The following is a 19,809-nucleotide window of genomic DNA, read 5'->3' on the forward strand; positions in this document are numbered from 1 at the left end:
GCTGACTTTATTTTTCTGGGCTCCAATATCACTGCAGATGGTGATTGCAGCCGTGAAATTAAAAGACGCTTACTCCTTGGAAGGAAAGAAAAAGCAGAGACATTACTTAGCCAACAAAGATCCATCTAGTCAAGGCTATGGTTTTTCCAGTAGTCATGTATGGATGTGAGAGTTGGACTATAAAGAAAGCTGAGCGCCAAAGAATTTTTTGAACTGTGGTGCTGGAGAAAACTGTTGAGAGTCCCTTGGACTGCAAGGAGATCCAACCAGTCTATTCTGAAGATCAGTCCTGGGTGTTCATTGAAAGGACTGATGCTGAAGCTGAAACTCCAATACTTTGGCCACCTCATGTGAAGAGTTGACTCATTGGAAAAGACCCTCATGCTGGGAGGGATTGGGGGCAGGAGGAGAAGGGGACGACAGAGGATGAGATGGCTGGATGGCATCACCGACTCGATGCACATGAGTTTGGGTAAACTCCAGGAGTTGGTGATGGACAGGGAGGCCTGGTGTGCTGCGATTCATGGGGTCGCAAAGAGCTGGACACGACTGAACGACTGAACTGAACTGATGATTAGTTTAGGGGGAAAGTGCAGAAGACCAAAAAAAGATTCCCTGCTGCTGCATCTGTGTATTTTGCCACCCATCCAGCAGCAGGCACTGTGAACGCTGCTATTCTTCATCTCTTTGTTCTGTTCTCCTGCCACAAGAACCTTCTCTCCATGCCACCAATTCACACTCTTCAGGAGAGAAAACGTGATCGATTCCCCTACTAAACCATAATTTATATTAACGGGATCAGATAAGATAATTCATGGAGCGCAGTGTCAAATGAAAATGTAGAGCCTATTGTTCGAAAATTATTGAGACTTCCAAGATGGTGACAACAGAGCTTTAAATGAGGCCCTTCTAATGTGGAGTGTTACAGAACTGCATGGTCTACATGCCCAAAAACCCAGGTCTGTCCATGAGGGTAGATCGATGTCTGTTCTGCTAACTAGCATATCCCCATGCCTAGCATGTGCCCACAACACTGAACAGTCAGTTGGGTAGCCAGTTTAGTACTACACTATTATACTGAGTTGACCAAAAAGTTTGTTCAGGTTTTCCATAAGATCTTCCAAACTTTTTGGCAACCCAGTATTAGTTTCCCCTCCTCCCCTGCCCACTCCCTTGTCTTCACTCCTTTTTCTTTCAAATGGCCCTCAGGCTCTGTTTTTTAGAGAATCCAAGCTAAAAGACAGGCTCTGTTTTTTAGAGAATCCAAGCTAAAAGACTTGGCACCAAGCTAAACTCCAGTTAGAATGCGGACCAATGGGGTTTTGACTCAACACCACATTCTGTGGTTAAGTCACTGGAAAACAGAATGTGGATGGATCTAAGGGAATGAGAAGAAAGCATTTCTATCTTTGTATCTCATGTTCATTTTCACCAAAGAGCATCTACCACAGCAGAGGTCCTTGGGCACCAGGTGAACAAGATAATTTGTGGTATCAGCTAGATCCTGTGGTAGAAAGGTCATGGTGGCAGGGATGAAAGTCTTGCATGGGTCCAAAAATATGGACTCCTTACCAATTCTGTTCTAGCTAGATTACTAGCTGGTGCCATTGCTGAACTCCCAACTTGCTATTTGCGGAGACCGAAACTGAGCCTTTGATGAGGCATTACTCTTTGAGAAGACCGTCTGCCACTTGATGGCAGATTGATTACACTGAGAAGGAGGAGATAGTGATTCATCCCTAAAGGATCCCTAAAGTGATTCATCTTTATCAGAACTGGTAACTAATGTGGTTATGAGTTTGCTTCCTGGCCCTCAGTGCCTCTGCCAGCACCACAGCTCAATTTATGGAAGCCTAATATGCTGACCAGTCGATCCTAAAGGAAATCAACCCCAAATATTCATTGGAAGGACTGATGGTGAAGCTAAAACTCCAATTCTTTGGCCACCTGATGTGAAGAACTGACTCACCGGAAAAGACCCTGATGCTGGGAAAGACTGAAGGCATGGAGAGAAGGGGGAGGCAGAGGATGAGATGGTTGGGTATCACCGTCCCAGTAGACAGGAATTTAAGCAAAGTCCAGGGAACACTGGAGGACAGAGGAGCCTGGCATGCTGTACTTCATGGGGTCACAGAGTCAGACACAACTTAGCAACTGAAGAACAACAATATATTGACATGATTTCTTTCATAATAATGGCTCAGATCAAAGAAGCCATTTTATGACAAAAGAGGAGAAACAATGAACACATGACCAGGGGCCCCTCTGGTTTTACTGTGGGACACGTCTGTATTAGATAGATCTTATTGCATTAACAGAACACTCCAGACTTAGCACATTCCAGACTGCAGGAACCTCCCTGCAAAATACAGTATAAGCACCAAACCGACTGCTCATATATGATGCTGTGGCCCCCAACAAATAAAATATAAGGGTACAAGAAATAAAGAATGGAGATAGAATTAGCCCCTTGTGGTGGATGAATGGGGCTTCCCTGGTGGCTCAGATGGTAAAGAATCTGCCTACAATGCAAGAGACCAAGGTTTGATCCCTGGGTTGGGATGATCCCCTGGAGAAGGGAATGGCTACCCACTCCAGTATCCTTGCCTAGAGAATTCTAAGGACAGAGGAGCCTGGTGGGCTACAGTCCATGGGGTGAGGTGGATGGATGCTGTTGGTGCTTCGCTTAAATCTCCTTTCTCTATTGGCACTCATCCCCCAGCTAATGTGAGTGTTGACTGGGGATTGTCCTCAAGCAAATGGGAGTTGCCTCACCTATGACATCTGTAGTCCCTGATCTTTGTTCCCCAAGCAGGGATGGAACCCATGACCCTGCATTGGAAGAGCAGGGTCTTAACCTTTGGACTGCCCAGCAAGGTCTGGTCCCAGAGGTTTTCAGTTGGCAATGAGGAATGAGATGTTGAGGGACCAGACAACACCTATACATGCATAACCCAGAAATGTGGGAGATTTAATGTCTGAGAAGAAAAATCTTATCTCTTCTTTATCTATCTTATGTATCAAACAAGGGAAAAAACAAGGGGGGTTAACAGATTTTTTTTTTCTTTTTTATCTTTTGACCACACCAAGAAACATGTGGGTTCTTAGTTCCCTGACCAGTGAGCAAACCTGTGCACCCTGCCTTGGAAGTATGGAGTGTCAACCACTGGATTGCCAGGGAAATCCCTAACATAAATTCTTTGTCTTCTTTTTCCTAGAAGTTTGTTCTGAGATTAGGGTCATTTATATTGTCTTTTGAAAGATGCTTTCATATTTGAGCAGTTATTAACAGTTGTGCTTAATACTCAGTGGTGTCAAGTTCAGGCTTCCCTGGTGGCTCAGTGATGAAGAATCCACCTACCAGTGCAGGAAACAAAGGTTTGATCCCTGTAAAAGGAAATGGCAACCCACTCCAGTATTCTTGCCTGGGAAATCCCACAGACAGAGGAGCCTGGCAGACTACAGTCTATGGGATTGAACAGTCAGACATGACTTAGCAACTGAGCACAAACACTCACACAATGTCCAGTTCATAGAAGAAACAATAAGGTGCATATATTAATATCTGTAGGATGAACAATAATGTGTAGACACGGGGAGATCTCTCTTCATTCACTTTATTTTTATACAATAAGTTTAGACTTGTGCAATCCTATGTATGATGTTCTATGATAAGAAAAAACTATAGTTTTAATTTACGAATCTATACAATCATTATTGTGAGATTCCTGCATTATATGTAAAGTTGCATAATATTAGTTCATTAGAGTACATATTTTAATCGCAGAGCAATCAATATCCAAAAAAATGAAAAAAAGACATAACTGAAAAAGAAATACACTCCAATTAAAAAGCAGGATACAAAAGCACGACATGACAATATGCTTTTTATTAATAGAAGCAAGTGAAAGTTACTCAGTCGTGTCTGACTCTTTGCAATCCCGTGGACTATACAGTCCATGGGATTCTCCAGGCCAGAATACTGAAGTGGGTAGCCTTTCCCTTCTTCAGGGGGTCTTCCCAACCCAGGGATCGAACTCAGGTGTCCCGAATTGCAGGTGGATTCTTTACCAGCTGAGCCACAAGGGAAGTAATATAAGAGATTTACTTTAAATACAAAGATGTGACTAGGTTAAAGTGATGGACATAAATATGCCATGAAAATATTAATCATAAGTTAGAGCTTCTATTTTAATATAAAAGAAAGTAGACTGGGACTTCCTGATGGTCCAGGGGCTACGACTCTGTGCTACTAATGCAGGGGGCCTGGGTTCAATCCCTGGTCAGGGAACTAGGTCCCACATGCAACTAAGAGTCCGCACACTGTAAGTAAAGATCCTGCGTGCCACAACTAAGACTTGGTGTAGCCAAATAAAAAAAAGGAAGTAGGCTTCAGAACAAGGAGTTTTATCAGAGATGAAAAGGATATTTCATATTGATAAAAGAATCACTCAAGAAGATATAATACTTTTAAATATGCATATGTCAAATATAACTTCAAATTCATGATGTAAGAATGGACAGAACTTAAGGGAGAAATAGACAAATCTCTAATTGTAGTTAGTGATCATAGCACTTACTTCACAGGAATTGATAAAAACAAGTACACAAAAATAATGGAGCATTTTCTAGATTTTTTTGTATTGATCTCTAATTTGAATCTGCTAAAGCTGAAACTCCAGTACTTTGGCCACCTCATGTGAAGAGCTGACTCATTGGAAAAGACCCTCATGCTGGGAGGGATTGGGGGCAGGAGGAGAAGGGGACGACAGAGGATGAGATGGCTGGATGGCATCACCGACTCAGATGGACGTGAGTTTGAGTGAACTCCAGGAGTTGGTGATGGACAGGGAGGCCTGGTGTGCTGCAGTCCATGGGGTCACAAAGAGTCGGACATTACTGGTGACTGAACTGAACTGAACTGAAGCTCAAAAAAACATACTGTTTGATTTCAGTCATTTGAGATTTATTCAGACTTGTATTATGGCCCAACCTGTGGTCTGTCTTGGAAAATCTTCTATGTGTCTTTTAAAAGATGTGTATTCTGTAGTTGATGGGTGAAAAGTGAAAGTGAAAGTGAAGTCGCTCAGTCGTGTCCTACTCTTTGCGACCCCATGGACTGTAGCCAACCAGGCTCCTCCGTCCATGAGATTCTCCAAGCAAGAATACTGGAGTGGGTTGCCGTTGATGGGTACAATAGTCTAAATATCAATTAGCTTAATTTTTATATAGTGTGATGTAGGAGTGATGGCTCATTTTTTCCATATAAAGGCTCAGTCATTTCAATACTATTTGTGAGAAACTTTGTGAACAGAACGTATAAAGAACTCTTCCAACTCAATACTAAAAAGACAAACAACCCAACTTTTTAAATGGGCAAAATACTTGAAAAGACATTTGCCAAAGGAAGATATAGGAGTGGCCAATAAGCACATAGAGAAATGCTCAGTATATTAGACACTAGGGAAACTCAAAACCATACTCTCCAACAATTAAAATGCTTCGAATTTAAAAGAAGGCAACACCAAATGCTGACAAAGATAGGAAGCAACCGAAACTCTCATTCATTTATGGTGGGAGAATGAAGTCCACACACTCTTAAGGTGGCCCTCTGTGATCCCTACCCCTTAGTATCCCTGCCCTGTGTGCCCCCCTCCTCTTGAAGGTGAGTGGAACTTGTAATGGAATATGGATAGAATATAGAATGTGGCAAAGGAGATGGGATAGATGTGGTTAAATGTATTTGATTACTTGATTACATAGTATAAGATTGTAGCACTCATCTTGCTGAGGTCTCTTCCTCCTTAGTTGGCCTTGAGGAAGCAGCTGACCATTTAAGGAACCCCACATAAGGAACTGCATGCAGCCTCTAGAAGCTGAGGGCAACCTGCAGCTAACAGCCAGGAAGAAAATGAAGCCCTCGATCCTGCAACCAAAAGGACATGAATTCTACTGACAGCCACATGAATCTGGAAGCAGGTCCTTTTCCAGTTGAGCCACCATATGAGAAACTAGTCTTGTTCAACACCTTGATTGCAGCCTTCCTTGCAAATGATCAGCTAAGCTGTAATTCCTGACTCACAGAAACTGGGAGATAATAAATGTGTTTTGCTTTAAGCTGTTATGTTCATGGTAATATTATTAAGCAACAATAGATAACTAATACAGACTATAAAATGGCACAGCCACTTTGGGAGATGGATTGGTATTTTCTTATAACATTAAACAGAAACCCACCATAAAATGCACATATTCTACAATCAAGAGAAATATCATAAGCCCTCAAAAAAGACCCATATAAAATATTCATAACTTTATTCATAATAGCTAAAATTCAGGAAAAACAAATTTCCACCCATACAAAAGTAGATATAGAAATTGTGTGTATTGATACAATACAATGAATACTACTCAGCAATAAAATGAAATAAACTTTTGATGGACATAAAACATGAATGAATCTCAAAAATATTGTGCTAAGCTAACGAAACAAGACACAAATGAGTATAAACTGTCAGATTCTGTTTATGTGAAGTGCTAGACAGGAAAATCTAATCATGGTAAAAGCAACTGAACCAATGATTGTCTCTGGAGGTTCAAGGGCAGGCATTGACTTGGAAAGGGCATGAGATCATCTTTTGATGGCCATACTGGCTGTCTTGATGGATTAGGCTTCTATGGTAGCTCAGCTGATGAAGCATCCGCCTGCAATGCAGGCAAGCCTGGTTCGATTCCTGGGTTGGGAAGATCCCCAAGAGATAGACTACCCACTCCAGTATTCATGGGCATCCCTGGTTGCTCAGATGGTAAAGAAGCTGCCTGCAATGCAGGGGACCTGGGTTCGATCCCTGGGTTGGGAAATCCCCTGGAGGAGGGCACGGCAACCCACTCCAGTATTCTTGCCTGGAGAATACACATGGACAGAGGAGCCTGGCGGGCTACAGTTCATGGGGTCACAAATAGTTGGACATGACTGAGCAACTAAGCATAGCACAGCATGCATTTGTCAAAACATTTTGAACTGTATACATAAGATCTGTGCTTATCACTATATGTAAATTATACTTTAATTTGAAAAAAGTAAAAAAAAAAAAAAAAGGAAAATGGAAATACTTGTTTAGTAAAGATAGTGCACATGGCAACAAATTACCCCAAGATGATTGCAAAGATAAAGAGAAAAATATAGACCATCTGCCATGTATAGTCTGTAAGAACATAGGCTTTCAGAGGAAAAGGCACCTGCTGATTGGTTCTGTCTTCTCAGTTGATATTTTTGTCTGGAGCTTCATTGACTCAAACCACCCAAAGAATACCATCCCACCCAATGAATGCCATGAACTCTACAGCCCATATATAATCAATGCTGCTGCTGCTGCTAAGTCGCTTCAGTCGTGTCCGACTCTGTGCAACCCCCTAGACGGCAGCCCACCAGGCTCCCCCGTCCCTGGGAGTCTCCAGGCAAGAACACTGGAGTGGGTTGCCATTTCCTTGTTCAATGCAGGAAAGTGAAAAGTGAAAGTGAAGTCACTCCGTCATGTCTGACTCCTCGTGACCCCATGGACTGCTGCCTACCACGCTCCTCCATCCATGGGATTCTCCAGACAAGAGTACTAGAGTGAGCTGCCATTGCCTTCTCCTTGGTAAGTGCAATAAAGGAAAAAAACAGAGTAAACTTTTTTTTTTCTTTTTCAAGTGTTAGTCACTCAGTACTGTCTGACTTTTTGTGACCTGGTGGACTGTAGCCCACCAGGCTCCTCTGTCCATGGAATTCTCCAGGCAAGAACACTGGAGTGGGTTGCCATTTCCTTCCACAATGCGTGAAAGTGGAAAGTGGAAAGTGAAAGTGAACTCGCTCAGTCGTGTCCGACTCATAGTGACCCCATGGACTGCAGTCTACCAGGCTCCTCTGTCCATGGGATTTTCTAGGCAAGAGTAGTGGAGTGGTTTGCCATTGCCTTCTCTGATATAATCAATGAGTACTCATAATATGATCTATACACAAACAAGTCTCCTGAAATAACTTTATCCATCCTTATCATGTGGTTACTTTAGACAGGATCTGACTTTCACCCAGTATAAAAGGTAATACTTAATTCAAAATAATATTTATTGTGGTCCTCTGCCAAGCTATATACAGAGATTAAGTTATCAAAAGACCTAGAAGCAAAAACCTGTCAAGGATATGAAAAACAAGAGAAGTCTGAGAATCTGGCATCATCTAAGGAGCCTAAGGAGAAATAACAACTAAATATAATTTCCTATCCCAGATGGGATCTTAGAACAGAAAAAAGGACATTAGGTTAAAAACCAAAGAAGTCTAAATAAAGTATGGACTTCATTAACAGTAATCTGTCAGTATTGGTTCATTGATTGTAAAAAATGTACTAGTACAAGATGTTAAATTAGAGAAACTGTGTGCAGGGGTGAAAGGCTATATGGGATCTCTCTGTGCTAGTTTCTCAATTTTTCTGTAAATATAAAACTGCACTAAAAAATAAAATCTATTAACAAGAAAAAACCATGAGAATGAAGTTTTGTATCATGATAGGATCTGGGAAACAAGCACTCTAAGAGACTGATCACATACAGAAGATTAGAAGACATGGGGTCAGAGCAATGGGGTAGCACCCCAGGAATAGAACAGTGGTTTTGAGTCTGTTATATTTCCTTTCTTCCAAATTGTTTCTTCAGTTGTAGTCAGCGTCAACCAGCCTCTTCTCTGGCACCTGCTGTGATTTCTGTTTTTATCCCCTGCCAATCTGGATATGCAACATCTGCAAGTTCCCCCAAATAAATTACTGGCATAAAAATATTAACAAGAAATGTGGTTGTTTCTGGTGATTTCATAGGGAAAATGGAGAAGGCATTTATGCTGAACACAGCAAACAATTTTTAATCCCCTTTAAATTGGAGATTTAGAAGGATGTTTTTGGGAAAATGGGGGAAGTGTTCGTGTGTACTGAATATTAGATATTTTATTGTATCAAGTTTAAATTCCTGAGTGGAATAATTATATTGTGGTCATATAGGAGAATGGTTTCATTCTTAGGAGACACATACAGAAGTATTTCCTGGTGAAGTTTCATGATGTCTACCTATAACTTTCAAATGTTTCTGAAAAGTATATACATATATATATTTCTCTCTGTATCTACTTTTTATCTAACTATATACAAGATTTGCGAATTCATACATTTATAAAATGTACTCTTTGTCTCTATACATGTAGATGCAGTGGATATACTACATTGTACTATTTTTGCAACTTTTCTAAAAGTTTGGTCTTTTTCAAAATAAAACATTGGTGGGAATCTCCTTTAATATATCTGTTCTCCAAAATCCACACTTGGCTCCCCACTACAATGGATCTCTCTTGCATACTCTTTCCCCCGTCCTGCCCTATCCTTTTGATGGCTCTCGTGTTTTATCCAAGATTTCTTTCTCCCTCCCACTTCAAATATGTCTCCTCTTACTTACCTCTGCTTGGCTTCTATTCTCAAATTCACAATCCTAAACCCATCACAATTTCCAGTGAAACCTAGGGGTCTCTAGTTGATAAGGCTTACCTTCCCAAAAAGACAGTCCAGCAACCATCGTGTGCAACTGGGCATGTGTTTTTGAGCTGTCTTCCCTACCCCAGGTAGCACAATGAAATAGTCCCACCAAGTGCTACTTTGAAAGATATCTGGGGAATGGAATTTTCATCTCATGTCGCAACTGGAGGATTCCAACATTGCACCAAATTAGGAAGACTGCATCTGTTTCTAAACTTACGGCATGTCATCCAACCTCATGTTCAGCTTTCAGAGTAAGAACAAAAGTTTTCACATACAAGTGCTGAGCTTCCAGAGATGTCTCAAAGGAAGAACCACTAGTTGAGCTAATAGCAGGGGCTTTCATGCTAAAGACTATAACTAAGAAGGATTTCCAGTGGTTGAAAAGATTAACTCTTGGTTTCTAAAGCCCAAATTCCTGTTAAATTTCTTACACTGAAAGCTTGAGAAGTGATTGTCATATTCCAAAACTATAAGATAGGGCAATGTACCATATATTAAATATCAGTAGATCTCAAAAATGAATGGGCAAGAGACTCTTAACAGGCACTCCTAAGTAAAGAGTTTGATGTAATTACTGAACTTCAAGTCAGGATACCTGGGTTTGCCTCTGATGCCCATATAACTCCTCTCCTTTTTTCTCCTCTTCTGGACCATGTTTTTCCAGTAAACCTGATTTCTTTGTGTTGAACTATCTGTTCAGAGACTTCAAAATAGTACTGTTCAGCCCCATGTGCCGTCTACACCTGTACACTTCTTTCCCCATTGTCACCTCCCCTGTAAAATCATACCCCATGAGGTCCAGTTTTTACCACTTACAAAGCTCTTTTAAAAATGTTTTATTTTTGTTTGTTTGTTTGCTTGCTTGCCCAGGTCTTAGCTGCTTCAGGCAGGATCTTCAGTTGCATCATCTGATTGCAGCATGTGGGATCTAGTTCCCCTTGGAGGGATCGAACCTGGGCCCCCTGCATTGGTAGTGCAGAGTCCTAGCCACTGGACCACTAGGGAAGCCCCACAAAGCTCTTTCATGTATAGTGACTCCCTTCTCTCAATAATTCAATGCTATGTGTTTTATTAAACCCTTTTTACAGTTGATTTGAGGGCTCCACTGGTGGCTCAAAAAACTGCCTGCAATACAGGTGACCCGGGTTCGATCCCTGGGTTGGGAAGATCCTCTGGGGAAGGAAATGGCAACCCACTATAGTATTCCCACTTCCCTGGTGGCTCAGGCGGTAAAGCATCTGTCTACAATGCGGGAGACCCGGGTTCGATCCCTGGGTTGGGAAGATCCTCTGGAGAAGGAAATGGCAATCCACTCCAGTACTCTTGCCTGGAAAATCCCATGGACAGAGGAGCTTGGTAGGCTATAGTCCATGGGGTCGCAAAGAGTCGGACACGACTGAGCGGCTTCACTTTCACTATAGTATTCTTGCCTAGAGAATGCCATGGACAGTGGAGCCTGGTGGGCTACAGTCCATGGGTTGCAAAGAGTCAGACACGACTGAGTGACTAACACTTACAGTTGATTTGAAACTGAATTTGAAGAGGTTAAGAGGTTGTCCAGGGTCACATATCTATTTATGGCAAAGCCAGAAATTCAACCTGGATTGTGATTTCATGTCTGACATTCTTGTTTTTTCACCTCAGATAAAATTCCAGTTTCAGTGGTTTAGGTTAAAGTGTCCTTCCTGAATATGCTAGAAAAACAGGAAATCCCATGGAGTCAGTATGAATATCATAATAAAAACAAAAGAGATGTTGGATATTCATCTATTTTCTTTCTTTTTCCTCTTGACTCTCTCTTCCAGTTAGAAAGAGGATTTCTCAACCCTTCTTTCCTATTTTCTTTTTTCTTCCCCCAAACACCTTTCATTCTCCTGCTAGTTCAGTAGAGACCCACATCTCACTCAGATCTGCTTCTCAACTGCAAAACTAGGTTAGGGGATACTATTAATAAAAGTAATGGTTTCACTTTTAGCTCCCAAACCCAACTGTGTTAGAAACAGTAACTTTATTTTCCTCTGAACTATTTTCTACTTAGAGTCCCCACCCTCTAAGTGGCAAAAATTTAAATTTAGTCAACATACATCCAAGACATATATCTAATTTCTGGAGTGCATGTGGAGTGTCAAAGCATTGGGTATTGTGACATCTGTGGCTTGGCTTCCATTTAGCCATCTATCATCTGGTTTCATCTTTATTTACTGGACATACAAGGCGATCACTGCATCATCCCCACGTGCCCATTAAAAAGGCCCCTGCAGGTTTGACAATTATTCTTTCAACTTCTATACACGACTAAGGTCCGTCTAGTCAAGGCTATGGTTTTTCCAGTGGTCATGTGTGGATGTGAGAGTTGGACTGTGAAGAAGGCTGAGCACCAAAGAATTGATGCTTTTGAACTGTGGTGTTGGAGAAGACTCTTGAGAGTCCCTTGGACTGCAAGGATATCCAACCGGCCCATTCTGAAGGAGATCAACCCTGGGATTTCTTTGGAAGGAATGATGCTAAAGCTGAAGCTCCAGTACTTTGGACACCTCATGTGAAGAGTTGACTCATTGGAAAAGACTCTGATGCTGGGAGAGATTGGGGGCAGGAGAAGGGGACAACCCAGGATGAGATGGCTGGATGGCATCATGGACTCGATGGATGTGAGTCTGAGTGAACTCCGGGAGATGGTGATGGACAGGGAGGCCTGGCGTGCTGCGACTCATGGGGTCGCAAAAAGTCGGACACGACTGAGCGACTGAAATGAACTGAACTGAACTGAACTGAACAGACTCTGGGGTGCAAAAAAACTCATTCCACTGCCAGGCTGAGTCATGGAAACTGTGGGGTGCTCCCTGAAACCCCATCCACTCCTGTGGCACTCTCAGGCCACGGAACCATCCACCTACCACACTGCATCACATGGGACTCTCTAAGCTGTCCCACACTTTAGACTTGTCACACAGCCCTTCAGCCTCTGAAATCTTGGGTCTCCTTGGGCCTCTTTCTAAGAACATATGTAGATTGCCTCTCCTTTTGGATCCCACAGACTTATCTGATGTTTCTGTCATTTTGCTCCTCCCCACTGGGAGCAGGATCAGTCTGTCTTCAGTGACCCATAGAGCAAGTTCTCCTCTTGTTCTATTTGCCATCTAGACTTTTCCCTTTCCTCTCAACCCAAACGATCTTTAATTTTCTCTGATTCATTATCTTCTTCTACTTAATTGCTTATGCCCTGAGTCCTCCTCTCAGGGTTTATGAAGATTCCATGAGATAAGTAAAAAAGTGTTAATTGGGAAAACAAGTTGGGACTTCCCTGGCAGTTCAGCGGCTAAGACGCTGCACTCCCAGTGTAGGAGGCCTGGGTTCAAAGCCTGGGCAGGGAACTAGATCCCACATTCACCCCTGAAAGATTTCACATGCCACAGGGAAGATCACACATGTGGCAGAGCAGAGCCCAAGTACCACAACTAAGACCCAGTGCAGCCAAACAAGTTTTTTTTCTTTTTAATGAGTTAAAATTGGCCATAATAGAAGGTTAAGTCACAGGGACTTTTTAAAATTAATGTTAATTTTTTTTAATTTGTATTACTTTATTTTGGCTGCCCTGAGCAGCACCTGGGATCTTTCTTCATGGCCCAGGAGCTGACTTGTGCTCCTTGGCGGTGGATGCGCAGAGTCCTAACTACTGGGAAGTACTCCCTCACGGACTTTCTAATCCAGAGAAGCTTTTGAAAATAATTTTCCATTAAAAAGGTGCTTCCTGAATCTGTCATCTTTCCATTCTGCATAGTAACTTTTATTTACTTTATTACTCTATTTAGTCACAGTTAGCACGGCTTTTATTTCTACTAGCTAGTGTACCGGTTTACCTCCTTGTTACAGCCTTCGTTTTCCTTTGTCATGTCAAGAAACGTAATTTTAGAATGTACAGTTTTGTAATAACTTCTCCCAAGGGTTAGTTCATTTTCTTTCCCTTTTCAATTTAACTTCTCTTTCTGAAAGCAATTGAGAAAAAATTTGTTAAGTCCCTCTTTATCCACAGGTATGGAAAGAATATAAAGCAGAAAACCTATAAACGCTCTCCTCCAGCAGCTTATGATCTGTTAATAAAGCGAAATCCAGACATAAGTGAAAGTTAGATAGCAAGAGAAGGGTGTGAGTGAAAAACGTGCCTTTAGAAGATTGTTCCAAGTTGTCTGAGTTTTTATTAGAATCTCTAGGAATTCGATTTTTGAGAAATTTACAACTCTTAAAGAAGGGCGACATTATTTTTTGATTGATGTTATTTTTTAACAGAAGGGCCTAGTTAACATATCTCACTAAATAAAGAAATAAGGAGGGAAAAGTATTTTTGTATATTTCAAGAAGCCAAAGTTCTAAACCTACCTTTGACCTCTGTATGCTCTGCGTATGAATATATGTGTATGTGTGTGTGTCTGTCCATACTTGCCTTGGTATTTTCAGTGGGCCAGAGGGGAAAAGAGAGAGACTTAAGAGAAAGAACTGGAGGAGAAGCCAGGCACCCACTCCTGCAGCTGTCTAGTATCTGCATGTCATATGGAAGCAAAAATTTGTCACAAATGTGATAGAACTGTGTATTCACCAGCTGGTGAGGCCTTCAATAGTAACTTGCCCATATTTTTTTTGTTAATTTATTCATCCAGTAAATATTTACCAAGCCCCTACCATGTGGATACTCGGGGTGGGGGGCCAGGGAGCCTTTATAGGCCGAGATTCTGCCTTCATGAATCTTACAAGCTGATTGGGAGGAAGACATTAAAAATTAATCAGATTTATAATTACAGACTAGGAAGGAATGGGATGTAGGGTAAAAGGTAAAATGAGGGAATTCATCGGGGGACTCAAGGGCAGCTTCCCTGAGAAAGTCACATTTGAACAGAGCTCTGAAAGATGAGTGGGAATCAATAAATTAAAGAGTCAAAGAGAATGGCATCTGGAAAGCCCTCAAGGCAGGAGGGAGCGTGGCATATGAAGAACTAAAAGAAAATTGGAGCACAGCACAGAAGGAAGGTGGCGTGGGATAGAATTGGAGAGGTTGGCACGGGTGTACAGGGCCTTTGCAGGCCACAGTGTGAGACAGGAAGGGATTTTAAATAAAGGAAGGACGCAGGCAAATTTCCTGACTGCTGGGTGGAGACTTGAAAAGAGGAAAATAACGGACAAGAGGAGGTCATTTAGGAAGTCATTGCATTAGTGCCTGACGTGATAAGAGCATCCTACTGTTCTTTTGTCTGGGCCTCCAAGCTCAAGGTCTGAATGAAAGAGGAGAAGCCTTCCAGAAGATCCTTCCATCCCCAGGTCAGTCCTTGTCCACAAGTCTTTCAAGACAGTGAAGTCCCCTAGTGCACCCAAACCTCTGATGATCTGTGTGGGGCAAGAGCTCTGCAAATGGATTGCAGGAAACGCAGTGTCAAAAACAGAATGGTTCGAGGTAAGAGAGACAGGGAGCTCTGCCTTTGGAGCTGAGGCCATTTGATAGAGACAGACTGAGCCTCCTCTGGATGAATGGCACTGGGCTGCATTCACTCGCTCCTGGGTGTCAGGTTTAGGGGAAAGAATCCTCAGAGACGGAGAGGTAGGGATGTCAGGCTTGAGTACTTAAGATCTGGATAAAGGAAACTTGAACTGATGTCAGGCTTTCACTGCAGCTGGCTTTATTGCCTGGTTCAGTTAGGGAACTTGCTGCCACTGCTGTGGGTGAGATCCATGAATCACTCCTTTGCCTTTCTTTTTTAGTATTATTTTAATTGGAGAAGTATTGTTTCACAGTGTTGTTTTAGTTTCTGCTGTTCAACAACGTGGATCAGCTATCATGAATTAATCTTGAAAGCACTCACATAGTAAAGTTGGTGGTAATCTCTTTTTGCATCTGGGAGGTGAAAGTTATAGAACTGTGGTGAATGGAACCATGGAATGTTTAGCAGCTCTGGTGGATCACTAAACTCCCGAAAACCCTATGTAAAGGGCTCTATCGGGAACTCTAGTTATTTCATAGGAAACCAACAGTCTTCGTTTCACTCCAACAAAAGGCTGATTGTGAGACTTTGGCCACAGCTGTAGGATGCAGGGCCACCTGTCAGCTAAATAAAGGAATCTGGGAGTGGCAAACTGCTCAAGACTCTACATAAGGTTTGGCTGATGGCAGAACAGCCAAGAAGTCTTGCATCAGAACTGTGGGGCCTGCGGGACAAGTATTTTATTTTTGCCAACGTGGAATTTTTCCAGCCTGTACAGTGGCTAGATAAGTGATTAGCTTCTCCATTATTTTAGCGGGGAGAAACCTAGAAGTTGGCAGACAGCGTAAGTCCTAGGAAGAAGCAGGAGCTGGCAGCATGGAAGGCAAGTATCACAGACAGAGGCAAGTAGCAAGTTCACTCTATTGTCCAAGAAGCAGAGGAGATAAGTACTGCAGAACGCTCTGGGCAAAGGTCAATAATCAACACAGAGCTATTCCAATTCTCCAGTCATTCCAAGTTCAACCGAATTAAGCACTTTAACAGTAGGCATTTTGAAAAATAAAACATATCAGGGCCTCCCTGGTGGTCCAGGGGTTTAGACTCCTGCTGGCAATCTGAGGACACAGTTTCATCCCTGCTTGGAGAAATAAGATCCTACATGCTGTGGAGCAACTAAGCCTAACAGTTGAACCTGCAGCTCTGGAGCCTGCACTCCACACCTAAGGAGTCCAGAAGATTCGGCAGCAAAATTCCTGCATGATGCAACTAAGACCTGACCCAACCAAATTAATAATAAGTAAGTAAAAATTTAAAAAATAGAACAGATCCATTTAGCGGGTATTTAGATAAAACTCAAAATCTAGACAAGAGATCAAAACCTTTCTAATATCCTACACACTAGCCTTACTTTGCTAGCATGTGAGATGAGTGCAATTGTGTGGTAGTTTGAACATTTTTCGGCATTGCCTTTCTTTGGGATTAAAATGAAAGCTGGAATGCAAAGTCAAGTGGGCCTTAGGAAGCATCACTAGGAACAAAGTTAGTGGAGGTGATGGAATTTCAGTTGAGTTATTTCAAATCCTAAAAGATGATGCTATGAAAGTGCTGCACTCAATATGCCAGCATATTTGGAAAACTCAGCAGTGGCCGCAGGACTGGAAAAGGTCAGTTTTCATTCCAATCCCAAAGAAAGGCAATGCCAAAGAATGCTCAAACTACTGCACAATTGCACTCATCTCACACACTAGCAAAGTAATGCTCAAAATTCTCCAAGCCAGGCTTCAGCAATATGTGAACTGTGAACTTCCTGATGTTCAAGATGGATTTAGAAAAGGCAGAGGAACCAGAGATCAAATTGCCAACATCTATTGAATCATTGAAGCAGAAACAGAGTTCCAGGAAAACATCTACTTCTGCTTTATTGACTACACCAAAGCCTTTGACTGTGTGGATCACAACAGACTGTGGAAAATTCTTCAAGAGATGGGAATACCAGACCACCTGACCTGCCTCCAGAGAAATGTGTATGCAGGTCAGGAAGTGACAGTTAGAATTGGACATGGAACAACAGACAGGTTCCAAAATCAGGAAAGGAATACATCAAGGCTGTATATTGTCACCCTTCTTATTTAACTTATATGCAGAGTACATCATGTGAAATGCTGGGCTGGAAGAAGCACAAGCTGGAATCAAGATTGCTGGAAGAAATATCAATAACCTCAGATATGCAGATGACACCATCCTTATGGCAGAAAGCGAAGAACTAAAGAGCCTCTTGATGAAAGTGAAAGAGGAGAGTGAAGAAGTTGGCTTAAAGCTCAACATTCAGAAAACTAAGATCATGGCATCTAGTCCCATCACTTCATAGCAAATAGACGGGGAAACAGTGGAAACAGTGAGAGACTTTATTTTCTTGGGCTCCCAAATCACTACAGATGGTGACTACAGCCATGAAATTAAAAGACGCTTGCTCCTTGGAAGAAAAGCTATGACCAACCCAGGCTGCATATTAAAAACTAGAGACATTATTTTGCTGATAAAGGTCTGTCTAGTCAAAGCTATGCTTTTTCCAGTAGTCATGTATGGATTTGAGAGTTGGACTATAAAGAAAGCTGAGTGCTGAGGAATTGATGCTTTTGAACTGTGGTGTTGGGGAAGACTCTTGAGAGTCCCTTGGACTGCAAGGAGATCCAAGGAGTCCATTTTAAGGAAATCAGTCCTGAATATTCATTGGAAGGACTGATGTTGAAGCTGAACTCCAATACTTTGGCCACCTGATGTGAAGAGTTGACTAATTTGATAAGACCCTGATGCTGGGAAAGACTGAAGGCAGGAAGAGAAGGGAACAACAGAGGATGAAATGGCTGGATGGCATAACCAACTCAATGGACGTGAGTTTGGGTAAACTCTGGAAGTTGGTGATGGGCAGGGAGGCCTGGTGTGCTGCAGTCCATGGGGTCACAAAGAGTCGGACACGACTGAGCCACTGAACTGAACATCTCACTTGTTATTGGGGACTCAATCAGATTTAAAACAAAGAAAAGGGAATGGAATAGATAAGGCAATGAACTCTCATTTCCACTATCCTTCTCTGGGCTCCTTCATGGTTCTTTAGTACCCCTTCATGTGTACCACATTTGAATCAGCTTCTATATTTATGTATTTATATGGCCCTTCATTCAGCTATCCCCTGCATGCATACATGCTAAGTCACTTCAGTCATGTGGGACTTTGCCACCCTATGGACTATAGCTGCTAGGCTCCTCTGTCCACAGGATTCTGCAGGCAAGGATACTGGAGTGGGTTGCCATGCCCTGATTGAACCCGTGGACCTTACGTCTTCTGCATTGGCACGCAGGTTCTTTACCACTAGCACCACCTGGGAAGCCCTCAGCTATGCCATAAGTCAATGCTAAATTTTAAGATTCTAATTGCTTTTTGTGGCAAATGTCTAGCCTGCAGATTTTTAATTAGAGGCTAGAGGGAGATAAAGCACCTTTCAATTTTCCCTTCCACAAAGAGCATAGATTGACTTGCAGCTATGTGCATTCTGATTTCAGTGACTGTCTAACAAATAGCATATATATGTACTATATATAGTACTGGACATTTATTAAGTCTATATTTATGTGTTTAATTTTTAGATTACACATCTGTTATTTAGAATAATCTTAGCAGTATTAAAATAATAGCATACATGCTATTGTTTTTGAATTTGATAAAATTTAGCCAAATTTTTCCTAAATCTTCAAAGCAATATAACAAGCTGTTTATAAAATTAAATATACAAGCAACTCCTGCAGCTCAATTCCAGAAAAATAAACGACCCAATCAAAAAAATAGGCCAAAGAACTAAACAGACATTTCTCCAAAGAAGACATACAGATGGCTAAGAAACACATGAAAATATGCTCAACATTACTCATTATCAGAGAAATGCAAATCAAAACCACAATGAGGTACCATTTCACGCCAGTCAGAATGGCAGCGATCCAAAAGTCTACAAGCAATAAATGCTGGAGAGGGTGTGGAAAAAAGGGAACCCTCTTACACTTTGGTGGGAATGCAAACTAGTTCAGCCGCTATGGAGAACAGTGTGGAGATTCCTTAAAAAACTGGATATAGAACAGCCTTATGACCCAGCAATCCCACTGCTGGGCATACACACCGACGAAACCAGAATTGAAAGAGACATCTGTACCCCAATGTTCATCACAGCACTGTTTATAATAGCCAGGACATGGAAGCAACATGTCCATCAGCAGATGGATGGATAAGAAAGCTGTGGTACATATACACAATGGAGTATTACTCAGCCATTAAAAAGAATTCATTTGAATCAGTTCTAATGAAGTGGATAAAACTGGAGCCTATTATACAGAGTGAAGTAAGCCAGAAAGAAAAACACCATAACAGTATACTAACCCATATATATGGAATTTAGAAAGATGGTAACAATAACCCTGTATGCAAGACAGCAAAAGAGATACAGATGTATAGAACAGTCTTTTGGACTCTGTGGGAGAGGGTAAGGGTGGGATGATTTGGGAGAATGGTATTGAAACATGTATAATATATAAGATACGAATCACCAGTCCAGGTTCAATGCAGGATACAGGATGCTTGGGGCTGGTGCACTGGAATGACCCAGAGGGATGGTACGGGGAGGGAGGTGGGAGGGCAGTTCAGGATGGGGAACATGTGTACACCCATGGTGGATTCATGTTGATGTATGGCAAAACCAATACAATATTATAAAGTAATTAGCCTCCAATTAAAATAAATAA

The sequence above is a fragment of the Capra hircus genome, chromosome 12, assembly GCF_001704415.2.
Source record: "Capra hircus breed San Clemente chromosome 12, ASM170441v1, whole genome shotgun sequence".
Taxonomy (NCBI): domain Eukaryota; kingdom Metazoa; phylum Chordata; class Mammalia; order Artiodactyla; family Bovidae; genus Capra; species Capra hircus.